This window comes from Brienomyrus brachyistius, chromosome 14, assembly GCF_023856365.1.
Source record: "Brienomyrus brachyistius isolate T26 chromosome 14, BBRACH_0.4, whole genome shotgun sequence".
NCBI classification, from domain to species: Eukaryota; Metazoa; Chordata; class Actinopteri; order Osteoglossiformes; family Mormyridae; genus Brienomyrus; species Brienomyrus brachyistius.
This window is the reverse complement of record NC_064546.1, coordinates 6,415,776-6,429,204: the sequence shown is the minus strand read 5'-3', so window position 1 is coordinate 6,429,204 and position 13,429 is coordinate 6,415,776. Positions and strand designations below refer to the sequence as shown.

Below are 13,429 nucleotides of genomic sequence, written 5' to 3'. Positions count from 1 at the left end.
GAATCTTGGGTTTTTTGCAATAACTTTTTAACTTTTAAGTACCATGCACAGAGTAGTAACTATGCACATACAGTACAGGAGCATAAATTATTTGGTTTGTGTAATAAGAAATGACAAGGCAGTTTAACATGCAAATTGTACAGTACAGTGCTTTTTGTTTAGAAATTAGTAATGAATAGACTTCTAATGTTCATTCAGGCTAGCACATTTATGAATTGTGGTTTGGGGTGCCCAAGTATTATTTGCGAATTTACACATTTGCAGGCAGCTTCAGAACATAACCCTCAGGAATATGAAGTGGTTACTGTATGTCACTTATGATAAAAAGATCTGCTCAATAAATAAATCATATCAGATGGCATACTTGGCTTGAGCATAAGGGAAAATAAAGCTAGATGCAGATCTCAGAGTTTCAGTTTGGTCTGGGATTGTGCATCATGGAGGGTGATAAAGCGATAAGTGAGGTGAATGAATGGGCTTGTCACCTGATCTCTCAGAGCCCTGGCATATTCATTCCCAGCTTCCGCAAAATATTGTCACTTGCTACTCTATACTTTGGCATCCCTGATTGTTTAAGTGACTTCACTTTGTTCATTATTTTCTTCAGTTTTATTTGTATGCCGCATTTTCACAACATTTCATTGTCTCAAAGCGCTTTACATTATCCCTGCCCAAAACCCCCAGTGAGCAAGCCAGAGGTAACAGTGGCAAGGAAAAACTCACTAGTAGGAAGAAACCTTGGGAAGAACCAGACTCAAAGGGGCAGCCTAACTTCCAGATACTGGCAGCAAAAGTCAAATGAGCAAAGATGGCAAATTGTAAGATTTGGACTGAAAAGATGTTGAAAAACCTCTTATAAATGGAAAGTAATGGCAGTGTTTTCCTTTCACCTAATGTGTAAGTTGAATAAAACAAAATAATGCATATATATGCAGAATTTATGTGTTTAAATGTATGTTAAATCATCATTTTCCTTCTTCAGCAGTTTGCTTTTACACAGTTTTCGGATGTTTTAGGTCAGTTTTTCTGGATGAACGATAAAGGACTGCCCCATCATCCATTATCTGGATGGAGAATTATACTTTTCAAGTATGCTATAATAGGCATTTAGTTTGAGATTTGATACCATGGTTTGAGACTATTTGTTTGATAAAGATTGCCATCTCTGTCATCAGCAAAACAACCCCTGAGACACTGCCTCTTTAATGCTTAACTTGGAGCACAACATATGTAGAATCTGTACTAACTATCTTGTGTCTTCTGAAGCAAACAAAAACATGAAGGCTGTGACCAGAGAATTAAGATTCTGATTCATTGGTCAATAGGTGCTTTTCCACCTCAGGAACCTTTTTCAGGGAAAGCACCTTATAAGATCGTAAGATACATGGAGGAAGACGATAATTGAATTAACTTAAAGTACACAAGAAAAAGATTCCACATCTTATAGAGTTTTGAAGTGTAGCCTAGCACGGTGGCTTGTACATCATATGGACAAAAGTATGGGGACCCATCTCTTAATCATTGAATTCAGGTGTTTTATTCAGACCCATTGCCCCTGGTGTTTAAAATCAAGCACATAGCCATGCAGTCAGGTTTACAAACATTTGTGAAAGAATGGGTTGCTTTGAAGAGCTCAGTGAATTCAAATGTGGTGCTGTCATGGGATGCCACCTTTGAAATAAGTTAATTCATGAAATTTCTTCCCGGATATTCCACCTTGAACTGGGAGTGGTATTATCACAAAGTGGAAGCGTCTAGGAACAACAGAAACTCAGCCACAAAGTGTCAGACCTTGTAAAGTAACAGAGCAGGTTTGCTCAGTGCTGAGCTGCAGGTTGCCAATGCTCTATTGACTCAATAACTGCAGAGTTCCAAATTTCCTCTGGCATTAACCCCAGCACAAACAGTGCACTGGGAGTTTCATGGAATGGTCTTCCATTGCTGAGCAGCTGCATGTAAGCCTCACATCACCAAGTGCAATTCCAAGCATCAGATGGAGTGGTGTAAAGCATGCCACCATTGAACACTGGAGCAGTGGAAACACGTTCTGTGGAGTGACAAATAATGCTTGCCTATTTGGCAGTATGATGGATTAGTCTGGGTTTGGCGGATGCCGGGAGAAGGAATTTTTCAGGGGTTGGGTTAGGCTCCTTAGTTGCAGTGAAAGGAACCTACTCTTAATGCTTCAGCATCCCAAGATATTTTGGACAATTCTATGCTACCAACTAGTGCTGGGCGGTATAGTGGTTCAAACCAAAAACCATTTTTTATTATTGTTATGAAATTAATTTTTCTTATACCGCAATACCAGTTTAAATAGCCTACACCAGCATTTCTCAAACTTATTTGTCCTGGGCACCAGTCATGTCAGGCTTTGGGGCCGCAGGGCCCATGCATAAACTCTCACGGACCGGCACCGGTCCACAGGCCATAGTTTGAGAAATGCTGGCCTACACAACGTTCCGAAAGTGGCACAGCTGGAAACTCATTAAGGGGGGGACCTTTTTCACTGCTGCTCCGCTAAAAATGTACCACGAAAGATCAGAAACAAAAGATATATCTGACACTGGAGTTGAAAATAATGAGACACTGGGGTTGTCAAAAAATCGATTCTCAGATACTAATCAATATTCACCACACTTCACACAGCACCACTACAGCGCTCGCGTTCCAGCAACACTGAACTATTAAATACTTATGAAAAATGTTAACTTGTCCGGCGCAAACCTGAACATTAGCCATTTATCTATAAGCAGTTAGCCAACAAACACGTTACCCGTATGTTATTAAGGTAGCGGTTAGGCGCAATGGCTAAAATCATATCCTGTAAAATGTGGTAAACGCCCAGTCATATTTAAAAAAAAAAAATACAGTTATATACAGTTAAACCGGTATAACTTTGAAAAATACCGTGATATCAGTTTTTGGTCATACCGCCCAGCTCTACTACCAACTTTGAGATAACAGTTTGGGGAAGGCCCTTTTCTGTTCCAGCATGACTGTGACCTAATGCACAGTGGTGGAGCCAGAAACATGACGTAGACAGAAGTGGGGGGTAAAGTACTGAGGTGAATTGTCATGGAGGACCACAAGAAAATGCTTTGTGTCTCTTACTTTTAAATATATTACAAGATGTATATGCAGGTTTGCTTTCAGTAGTAGTGTCAAGTAGCATCAATTATTTGCGGCAAATTCTTAGATGATGAGCAAATACCTTTTTTTTTACCATTGATTTGACAGAGATATACCCAGATTAGCATTAAACACAAGAATCCTTTATAAAATGCTTTCAGAAATAGTTTTATTACTGTGTTTTAATAGTACTGTATGCAGGACTTAATACAAGTCTTGTCTGAGATGTTTGTGTAGGTTATATGTTATTCGAAAAGTGTCCATGATGAAAGAGTACTTAGACAATCACATCTGTGGGAAAGACTGAATGATGGACAGTTATTACGTAATAACAATGTTAACATCATTTTGGACATTTTTTATTGGTGACCCAGCACATACACTGCAAAAAAATTGTTATGAATCCATTTCCTGACACTAATGGATTGACTCTAGAATGACAGAAATACAACTACAGAATAAATAGTGCATGCTCTGTTGTGGAGGCAACTTTTGGGAGGCTTAAAGGAAGATGGAGGAGTCTGTCTTATAGAAATGATTCCAAAGTGGTCATGTCAAAAAGAAAATGGGTCTCACTTGTTCTGTGTTGCACAACATTTGTGAAGAGAATGATAACTTTTTTTTGTGAAGAGGTCCCAGACTGCCAGGTCAACAAGCACCTTCCAGTCCATTTACCTGAGAATGGCCAGCAAGAAGGACGTTCAAGCTACATTAATGGAGTACTTAATTTATGCGTCCCAAAATTTAATATAATAATTATTTAGAATGTAGGCAATTTACATGCTGTAAATATTGCGTTAACTTTGTAATAGGTGAAAATAAAGGTGTTCCCTAAAAGCTTAAGTGTTAAGTGCACAATTCACATAAATGAATACAAAGCTGAAAACAAAATACATTACTACAGTATATAGTGCAGAGTAATACATACCAATAAATTAGGTATTGTCTCTCCATAGCTGCCACCATCCATTCCATGAGCCACAGCACAGCCACCATTATCCTCTCCATTTTACTAAGGGAGGCAGTCAGCTCTGCTATAGTCCAGAATTTTTTTCATTAGACCCCTCAATACACTCCAATAGCTCCTGTTAGTCTAGTTTTCTTTTCCCTGTGAAGAATGCATTTCTTTTTAGAATTTAGTGATCAGTGGTCATTGTTGGGGGACGGCATGGTGGTGCAGTGGTTAGCACTGTTGCCTCACCCCTCTGGGACCCGGGTTCGAGTCTCCGCCTGGGTTACATGTGTGTGGAGTTTGCATGTTCTCCCCATATCGTCGTGGGGTTTCCTCCGGATACTCCAGTTTCCCCTCACAGTCTAAAAACATGCTGAGGCTAATTGGAGTTGCTAAATTGCCCGTAGGTGTGCATGTGTGCGTGAATGGTGTGTGAGTGTGCCCTGCGATGGGCTGGCCCCCCATCCTGGGTTGTTCTCTGCCTCGTGCCCATTGCTTCCGGGATAGGCTCCGGACCCCCTGTGACCCAGTAGGATAAGCGGTTTGGAAAATGGATGGATGGATGGTCATTGCTGACGCACCACAGCACACAACAACAAAATGGGTCTTCTGCATTTAACCCATATGTGACATTATGACATAGCAGGGGGCAGCTAATTCAGCATCCAAGGAGCAGTACCTTGCTGGTCCGCAATTCAAACCTGCAATTTTTCTATTACAACTGTGCTTCCCTAACCATTAAGCCACCACTTCCCACAATGCATTTGCAATGCATTTTCAATTTATGAAAGGTTGTCTGTGATTTCTACTGTATGAAGTATACTCCATTTACCTCTTCTGACTCCAGTGGTCCAGGTTCTCTGCATTGTTGTGCTGTTATGTGAGGCAGAGCTATCATTTTGGATTTTAGTACCGTTTAGGGCACTAAAATGGCAAAAGATGATACGAGATATAAATACATAGAAATATATTTCATGTATTTACGAGTTACTAAACTTTTTGTGACTTGTCTGAGGCTTTCTAAAAACTACAAAAAAAAAATCCAGTTTAATTTCTTATGCCGACCCCACGCAAATCCATGATTGGGAAAGCCGTGATGCAGAAGGGTCATCTGTACTTACAAAGCCTCATGAACATGTTGGTTTAAAATGTTAAAGCAATAGATCACAGTTTGAAAGGTAATTATACATATGTAACAAAAATATGGAAACTTACCAAGATCACACAATGATATGTTTGTGTTTTGATTGCACATTTTCCGAATTTAAAGCGCCAGTTGTTTGGATAGCCAATATGTTGCCAAGTATATTGTCAAGTAGGTCGAAATTTATTCTGCTTTTAAACTTTTACAAAGTTCTTTTTTTGATTCCTATATTTTTTTTACCTTATTTGTTATGTATGCTTCTGCAATAGCCCGCTTTCTCCAGTTCTGCTCTTATTTCTCATACACCTTATTTTTCTGTGTGTGCTTTCTAGTTTTATTGCATCTCACTTGATGGCCATATAGCCAAAGCCTTGACATCATCCCCTGACCACTGGCTTAATTTCTTTCACTGCTGTCAGGCATCTTTGCGTTGGTAATCTGTTTGTAATGGCAGCAAATACGACTATGTGGAAAATTTGGACAGGATAGCCACTCCCACTTCAAAAGACATTACAGTTCCAAATTCTGAGACTAGCTTTTTCTGGTGCCATGCATCAGGTTTTCTGGCCCAGGGCCAGATTTCTACAGTGGAAATGTGTGAAATCAGTGCTGGATGGTGAAAAGGTCTGGCACCAGCATCATGTTGATGGAAACAAGATAAGAGAATACTAACTCCTAAAAAGAATGAGTGGCTGCAACCAAGAAAGAGAACAGCACACTGCGGTCTAGATGTGATGAGCTTAATGCTTATAACAATAGATGGTATCTGAATGCTCCAGTCGAAATAAAATCTGGAAGTATGCTGGAAGTTAGACTAGTAGTAGATTTACTAGACAACAATAATCTTGTTGATAGCACTAATAACTTTATCTTTCTTAATTTTCAGAAAGCTTTTGACTGTTGTACATAATTTAATTTTAAAATCACCGGAAAAACATTTTACCTCCTATTTCTGTAAATTGGTCGGTACTTTAATAATGGAAAATGTCTTATTAAGTTGAAGCATTGCATATTATCACAGTTTAGCTCATTATGAGGGATTGAGTAAACTTATGAAGTGTATTTCTCCCCCTGGTAACGCAAGTTATGGGTTAATGAAATTTAATGAGAATAAAGTCACTAGCGAGTTTAGAATTTAGCTAAATTCTTTATTCACAAATGTGAGTATAATACAACTGTATAGATTGCATTAAAATATCCAAAAATAAAAAAGCAACTAGAATTGTACTCGATGCTTCTTTGCCTCCATTTTGAGAAAAATGCTCCTTTCTACATAATATTGCTGTTATCTTTGTGCATCTGCTGTTGGTTTCTGATTATGTAATACCTCTGGCTGTATATACCAGTATATACTGTTTTTTAAATGTTTTGTAAAATTTGAAAAGCTAATTTTAAAAAGTGGCGTTAGTTTATCTGAAAAATGCTTGAAGAATTCAACAGGGTATTCCTCATGCCCCAGGGCTGTTTGTTTCCTCCACTGTGATAGGCTCCATTTCCACAACTCCATTTACAGTAGGAAGATCTAAAGTTTACAAATTAGAAAGGTTTGTACATGGCTCGGAGATGGACAGTGAACAGTAAAGGTGGCTTAAATGACGTCTGGGCAAAACAAACTATAGAGGGTACAGAATGTTTTTCATGCAGCAGACCCACATACACAGCACAAATAAATGTACTATGGCAAATGCATGAGTGATTTTAATAAAGGAGATGATAGTGGGAGGGTGGTGGTGGCCAAAACAGTGGTCATCACGGTGATTACGGGTCATATGATGTCATGTTGCTAAAACAACACTGATTCTGTCAATTTGTTTTAAGTATATGACTACCTTTAAATTTGCCATGCTCTTTAAACTGGTTATTTCGTAACTGTAGTTTAGTTGTGGTATGTGAGGAAGTCTTCTAAGATTTGATTTGTGAAGGATCTTTGGCACAACTTTGACTTGTTTACTTATTAATATTATGTATACCTAAATTTAAATAAAACAAGTCTATGTAAAGGTTTCAGAGAGCAGCTGCTGGTGAAAATGCCAGGGGATGTGATGCAGTGCTACTTGCTAAGCTCAGATCGAGTATCATGGCCCATGGTCAGATATGAGAGTACAGACGTGAGAAGCCTTGCCAATGATGGTTTGGTGCCTGATTAAAAAAGGGTGTGCTCTAAAAGTTGAATTTAGAATCTGTTAGACATCCAGATTTTTTTGCTGTAGTTCAATTATTTTGGGGCCTGGTTAGTTGAATATTTTCAGAATAATGACTGAAATTCAACTAGTGGTTGAAATGCACTAGGCATTTCTGCTTGAAATGACCATCCCTGATAGCAGTGGTGGATGGTGATTTTTAAAATGTGGGAACCATTGTGTGGAAAATTGACAGTATTACCTAAAAAGATCTTTTTCCTTTTTGTAGTAGATCTTCTACTTATAGAGCTGGGCGGTATGACCAAAAATTTATATCACGGTATTTTTCAAAGTTATATCAGTTTCACGGTATACAACGGTATTTTTACGTATGACTGGGCATTTACCAAATTTTACAGGATTTTGCAGGACACATTTTTGTTTTGTTTTGTTTTACGATTTTGCATTGTTCTCACATTATCTATTTTATTTTATTATTAGCCATTACGCCTGTCCGCTACCTTAATGATAAGAGATGGCAAAACTGTTTATAGATAAACGGCTAATGCTAAGGTGTGCACCAGGTTAACATTTTTGATAAGTGTTTAATAGTTCAGTGTTGCTGGAACGTGAACTTTATGGGAAATTTCGCGAGGTCAGTAAGGACCGGGATGTTGGTCTTTAAGATGCTTCGCCAAGTTTGACGTGCTACTTGACTTTGTCGACACAATTTTGTAGCACTGTTTGCATAGTAGCTTATCGACATCCTTAGCCTTTCCATGCTCATCTGCAAAATGAGGCTGTGTGAGTGTGTGCGTGCATACACAGGCACTTGCGCTTTAGCGGTACTGTGTGAAGTGTGGTGAATGAGGCAAAAACCGCACTGTTGGTATCTATAATGGTGAAAATGAATATCTAATCAGATACTCATTTTTAATATCGATTAGTATTTGAGAATCAATTTTTTAACAACCCCAGTGTCTTATTGTTTTCAACTCCAGAATCATCTATATCTTCCATTTCTGATCTTTCGCAGTACATTCTTAGTTTCCAGCTGTGGCACTTTCCGAATGTTGTTTAGGTTATTTAAACTGGTATCGCGGTATAAGAAAAATTCATATCATAACAATAATAAAAAATGGTATGAACCGGTATGCCGCCCAACACTATATCTACTTATATGTAAAATCTGCTCTCCTTTATCAAAGAATGAAGTCAAGAACATTAGCTGCTGTGTTTGCCATACTTCAATGCCTAGCTCAGCTTGATTACACATACAGCTTAGACAGCAAGATAACTACCAAACTAGTGTACTAAAAAATCACTGAACTTGAAAATTTATCAACAATCAAACTCAAAACTAAATGATAAATTTATTTATAATATTAAGAAATGTTATTGGCTAAAGATGACATACAAATTGATAAACTGCCACTGGGTTACAAAGTAATGCTTTTGTGCCCCTGCATGTGACAGAATAAATTAATACTGTGAGCTAACACCATGTGAAAGTGACCATTAATATTATTCGTAGTTTGTCCTGTCTTGTGAAGAGAAGCGTGCTTTCCAGGAGAGTCTAAAAAATCTGACTGCAAATCTATCTGTCCAATCAATATTGCCTAAGCAAAAGCTATATGAAGTTCTCATAGACTTCTAGTGATGCATGGTGTCCAACAAGCATAATCACCAATAAACGTTCATTTATTCTCCATTTAGAAAAAGCACACATAAATCTTCCATTGAAGCACAATGTTATTGGTTGTTTATTCACTGTATTTATGTTGGTTTTAAAGGGAACATTAACGTATGTTGCCAAAAGCAACTCCTGTGAAAAGAGTTGTTCAGTTAATCATTTAAGATAGATTACACTTTTAATCTCAAACAAAATTAATTTACATTGATATATTGAATTCAATTCTTTTTGCAATTTTATGGGGGAAGCCATGTTTCCCTTGTAGTCCTTGAGCAATCGCTTGTGCCTGGTAGGTTGTGAGGGTTATTTTTGTTGTCAAAGAGGCTATGGTAGCAGGCTGATCAAGTCTTACATAGAGCTTTCTTGTATTGTTAGACTTCCATATGCACTCATCTGCCACACTCATGTTTATGAGATGATGTATAATCATTAAATCGCAGAGATTGTCTGGGAGTCCTATCTACTCTTTAACTTAACTTTTTCATTCAGAATCTGACTAACCACTGGATTACAATTATACAACATTCTTGAAATTTGTCCAGAGAGATGATATTGAACAGAAGCAACTGATTTGTCAGCACTGCTTTGTGTCTGCTGACACAACTCAAAACACACAATCCTGCACTGTTTTAAGTAGCTGTTCTTTTGCACTTCTGGCCTTCCTGTACCCATTGTAACTCTTACTTGAGGAATAAGTGAATCTCTTGACCCCTGTCTGCATATTGTACATATGTGTACTGAGATGCAGCCACATGATCACTATTTGAAGGTCCAGACAGTTAGCAGATGTATGAGTGTATGTCAACTGTCTCACTCCATTCATTTTCATTAGCATCCCATGATAATTACAAACCAGGGTAGAAACAAGCCACAACCATTTCAAAAACCTTTAGAAACAACACTCCCTGTGGATAAGATGGATCTCAATTCAAAGGCTTGTAGCTAAGGTGGCATTCTCAAACATAATTTCAGTTTACCTTCCATTTGGTATTGATATTTGGGTAATGACTGAGAATGGGATTGTAAGTCAAGTCAAGTCAGGTTATTTATAAGGCACATTTCAATCAATCAATCAATCAATCAATCAATCAATATTACTTTGTATAGTGTATTTTCACAACATTACATTTTCTCAAAGTGCTTAATATTATCCCTGTGCAAAGTCCCCACTGAGCAAGTCAGAGGCAGTGGTGGCCAGGGTAAACTTAGGAGGAACCATACTCAAAGTGGAAATCTATCCTCCAAGGGCTGGCAGAGGAAGTCAAATAAACAGGATGGCAAAATCCTAATTTACACTGTCCATATTTTAAGATTTGGGTGTCAATGCAGGGGGCAGGCAAGTGATGGCACACTGATGGCAGGATGAACAGTGGTCCTGTTATGGTTACTAAATCTAACTGCAGCATTCAGTACTGTGGACCATAATATTCTTTTGGACTGGCTAGAATCTGTGGTTGGCATTCAGGGGACAGATCTCTCTTGGTTTCAGTCTTAATTAACTGATTGTTATCAGTTTGTCTACGTGAACAAATAATCTTCCAAACCCACCAAAGTCAAATATGATCTACCACAGGGATCAGTGCTGGGCCCGCTACTGTTCACTTTATATATGCTACCATTTAGTAACATTATTAGAAATGGTGTTGGGTTCCATTGTTATGCTGATTATACACAGTTATATATATATCTGTTAAACCAAATGATACATGATACTCTCTGGGTAAGAAGACTGTCAACTAGACATCCAGTGTTGGATGACAAAAAAATTGCGTATGGTAAACCTAGAAAAAACAGAAGTACTGTTAGTTGGACCTAAGGCTGCTTGAAATAAGTTTGACAAACTCAGCCTTCCTACTCAGCACAAGAGTATGGCTGCATACCCTACCATTCAAAAGTTTTTGCACACCACAAATTTTTACCATTTTACCACTTTTCCATTTAGTTCATAAATTGTTGATTTTTCTATTCTTGTTAAACAACTATAAATGAAAATATAAGTTCAATCAAACACATTTCCTTCATAACATGTAAAGAGTATGTAACACAGCATGTCTGACATCCTATGAACTGGTTGTGTCGTGATGCCATAGTCAAATTTTTGGCTGTCCTTTAATTTTAAATGCACTAATTAATTGTTTCATCATATGAAACAGCAGTATTTGTAATCCCATGTAGAAAGAATGCCTCAGATTTTCTCTTTCTTGCTAAGAAAGGTACTCAAATGGTGAAAATACTGTACATTTATTTGTTAGCAAAGAATGAGTGTATTTTACAATTTACTTTGTAGTAACAATTTGGATGAGCAGCATCTAGACCTCTTAGAATCTTATATACCTTGATCATGTCACCCCTTAGTCTCCGTTGCTCAAGGCTAAACAAATTCAGCTCGGTCAACTTCTGTCCATAAGACATCCCAACAAAGGCCAGGAATCATTCTTTTAGCCCTGCAGCAATGTCATTTTTGTGGTAAGTTGACCATACCTCGACGCAGTATTCAAGATGAGGTCTGACAATGGAATTATATAATCTTAGCATTACCTTCCTTGATTTAAACTCAACTCAACACATCTGGATATGTAGCCCAGCATCCTGTTGTCTTTTTAAGTGCTTTGCTACATTGGCAAGAGTCATGGAAGTGTCAATATACAGTACATGGACGTGTCAATTTACATACCAGGACCTTTCTCATAATCAACTTCCTTAATTTCAGTGGAACCCATAATCTGTACTTTACATTTCTGCTCCCTGAATTGATTGCCTTTACATTTATCTACATTAACTTTCATCTGCCATTTATCAGCCTAGTCTTTAATTAAATTGAGGTCCTGCTGTAGCTTTTCTGTTGCTAACTCAGAATCTGCTACACCTTCTAACTTCTTATCGTCCACAAATTTAACCAGTTTTCCATATGTTACTATAAATATCGTTTATGTAAATTAGGAATAATAATGGTCCTAAAATTGAACCCTGGGGTACCCCACTATTAAGACAGGCCCATTATATCCTTGTGCCTCTAGTAATTACCCGTGGCTTTCTGTCAGTTAGCCAGTTTTCAATCCAATCTACTACAATTCCTAATATACCTGCTGCTTTGAGCTTAAGCTTGAGTCGTTTGTGTGGGATCACACAAACTTCTGTAAATCTAAATAAATCACATTGTAAGCCTTGTTTCGATCAATTTCCCTTGTGACTTCCTCAAAAAGCTCAAGTAATCATACAGGATCTACCTCTCCTAAACTCATGTTGGCTGTCCCTCAGAATGTTATTAGCGTTTAGGTTTTCAATAATTTTTCCTAGACTATTGCCTCCATCAGTTTTCCAGTTATACTAATTAAGTGAATTGGTCTATAGTTTGAGGTATCACTTCTGTCTCACTTTTTGAATATGGGCATTATATTTGCATGCTTCCGGTCAGAGTGTACCACTCCTGCAGCTAGAGGTTTTTGAAATAGCCAAGTTAAAGGTCTGCAGATAATATCCCTCATCTCCTTTAAAATTGCAGGTAAGATGTCATTAGGACCATGAGATTTATTCGTTTTGAGTTTAGCCAGACCATCTAACACATCAGCTTCATGCATATATTTTTCAAAGGTGGAGCCGAAGTAATGTTAGGTATGTTGCCTTTATCTTCTTAAGTAAATACCTGTGCGAAGTAATAATTTAACTCATTGACAATGTCCTTATCATTCTCAATTATCATTGCCACACTAGTCTGCAGATTGGTGATTTCAGATTTTAGAGTCCTTTTCACATTGAAATTTAGCAAAAACCTTAATATTGACCTTAGACTACAATGTTACTTTCCTACATTTCTCTTGGCACATTTAATATCATTTTTCAATTTGCCCTGTAGGTTTAAATACTCCTGTTTTATCCCAACATCCTTTGTTTCTGTCCATTGATATTGATGTACAGAGCCTTTTTCCTCTTGCCTTTCTTATTAATATCAGTTGAAAACCACCTTGGCTGTATTTCCCTAGGTTTGTTTTTGTGAGAAACTGGTATGAACTCCCCGTGAGCTTGCAGTAATGTGCTTTTAAAAAGTTCTCACGCCTCTTCTACTGTTCCGGTATTTACCTCCATATATAACTGTTCAGCAATGTAATATTTATAGCTCCCTGTAGGTCATACACCGGACACACACAGGATGAGTAATTTATACAGCGCTAAAGACACATAATAATCAGACAGGGTTCACATACAGTAAGACAAGGCAAACACACAAGCGACAATGGGAGATACATCAAGTATTAACAATTACAACTACAAACAGGGCTGTGTACACAGGCTCCGGGACTCCGGGACTTCCCAGCAGGATGGGGTGACAGTTTCCTCATTCTGTAATCTCCTGCTGGTCTGTCGGCAGCTCTGGTGCAGGCTTCCAGGCA

At 37.9% G+C, this 13,429-nt stretch overlaps 1 protein-coding gene across 3 annotated transcripts in view; it reads left to right on the top strand.

Annotated features, from left to right (window-relative positions):
- The window catches only part of map4k5 (mitogen-activated protein kinase kinase kinase kinase 5), a 113,881-nt gene that overhangs the window by 24,569 nt on the left and 75,883 nt on the right, over window positions 1–13,429 (top strand). The gene's annotated exons all lie outside the window — the stretch shown is intronic.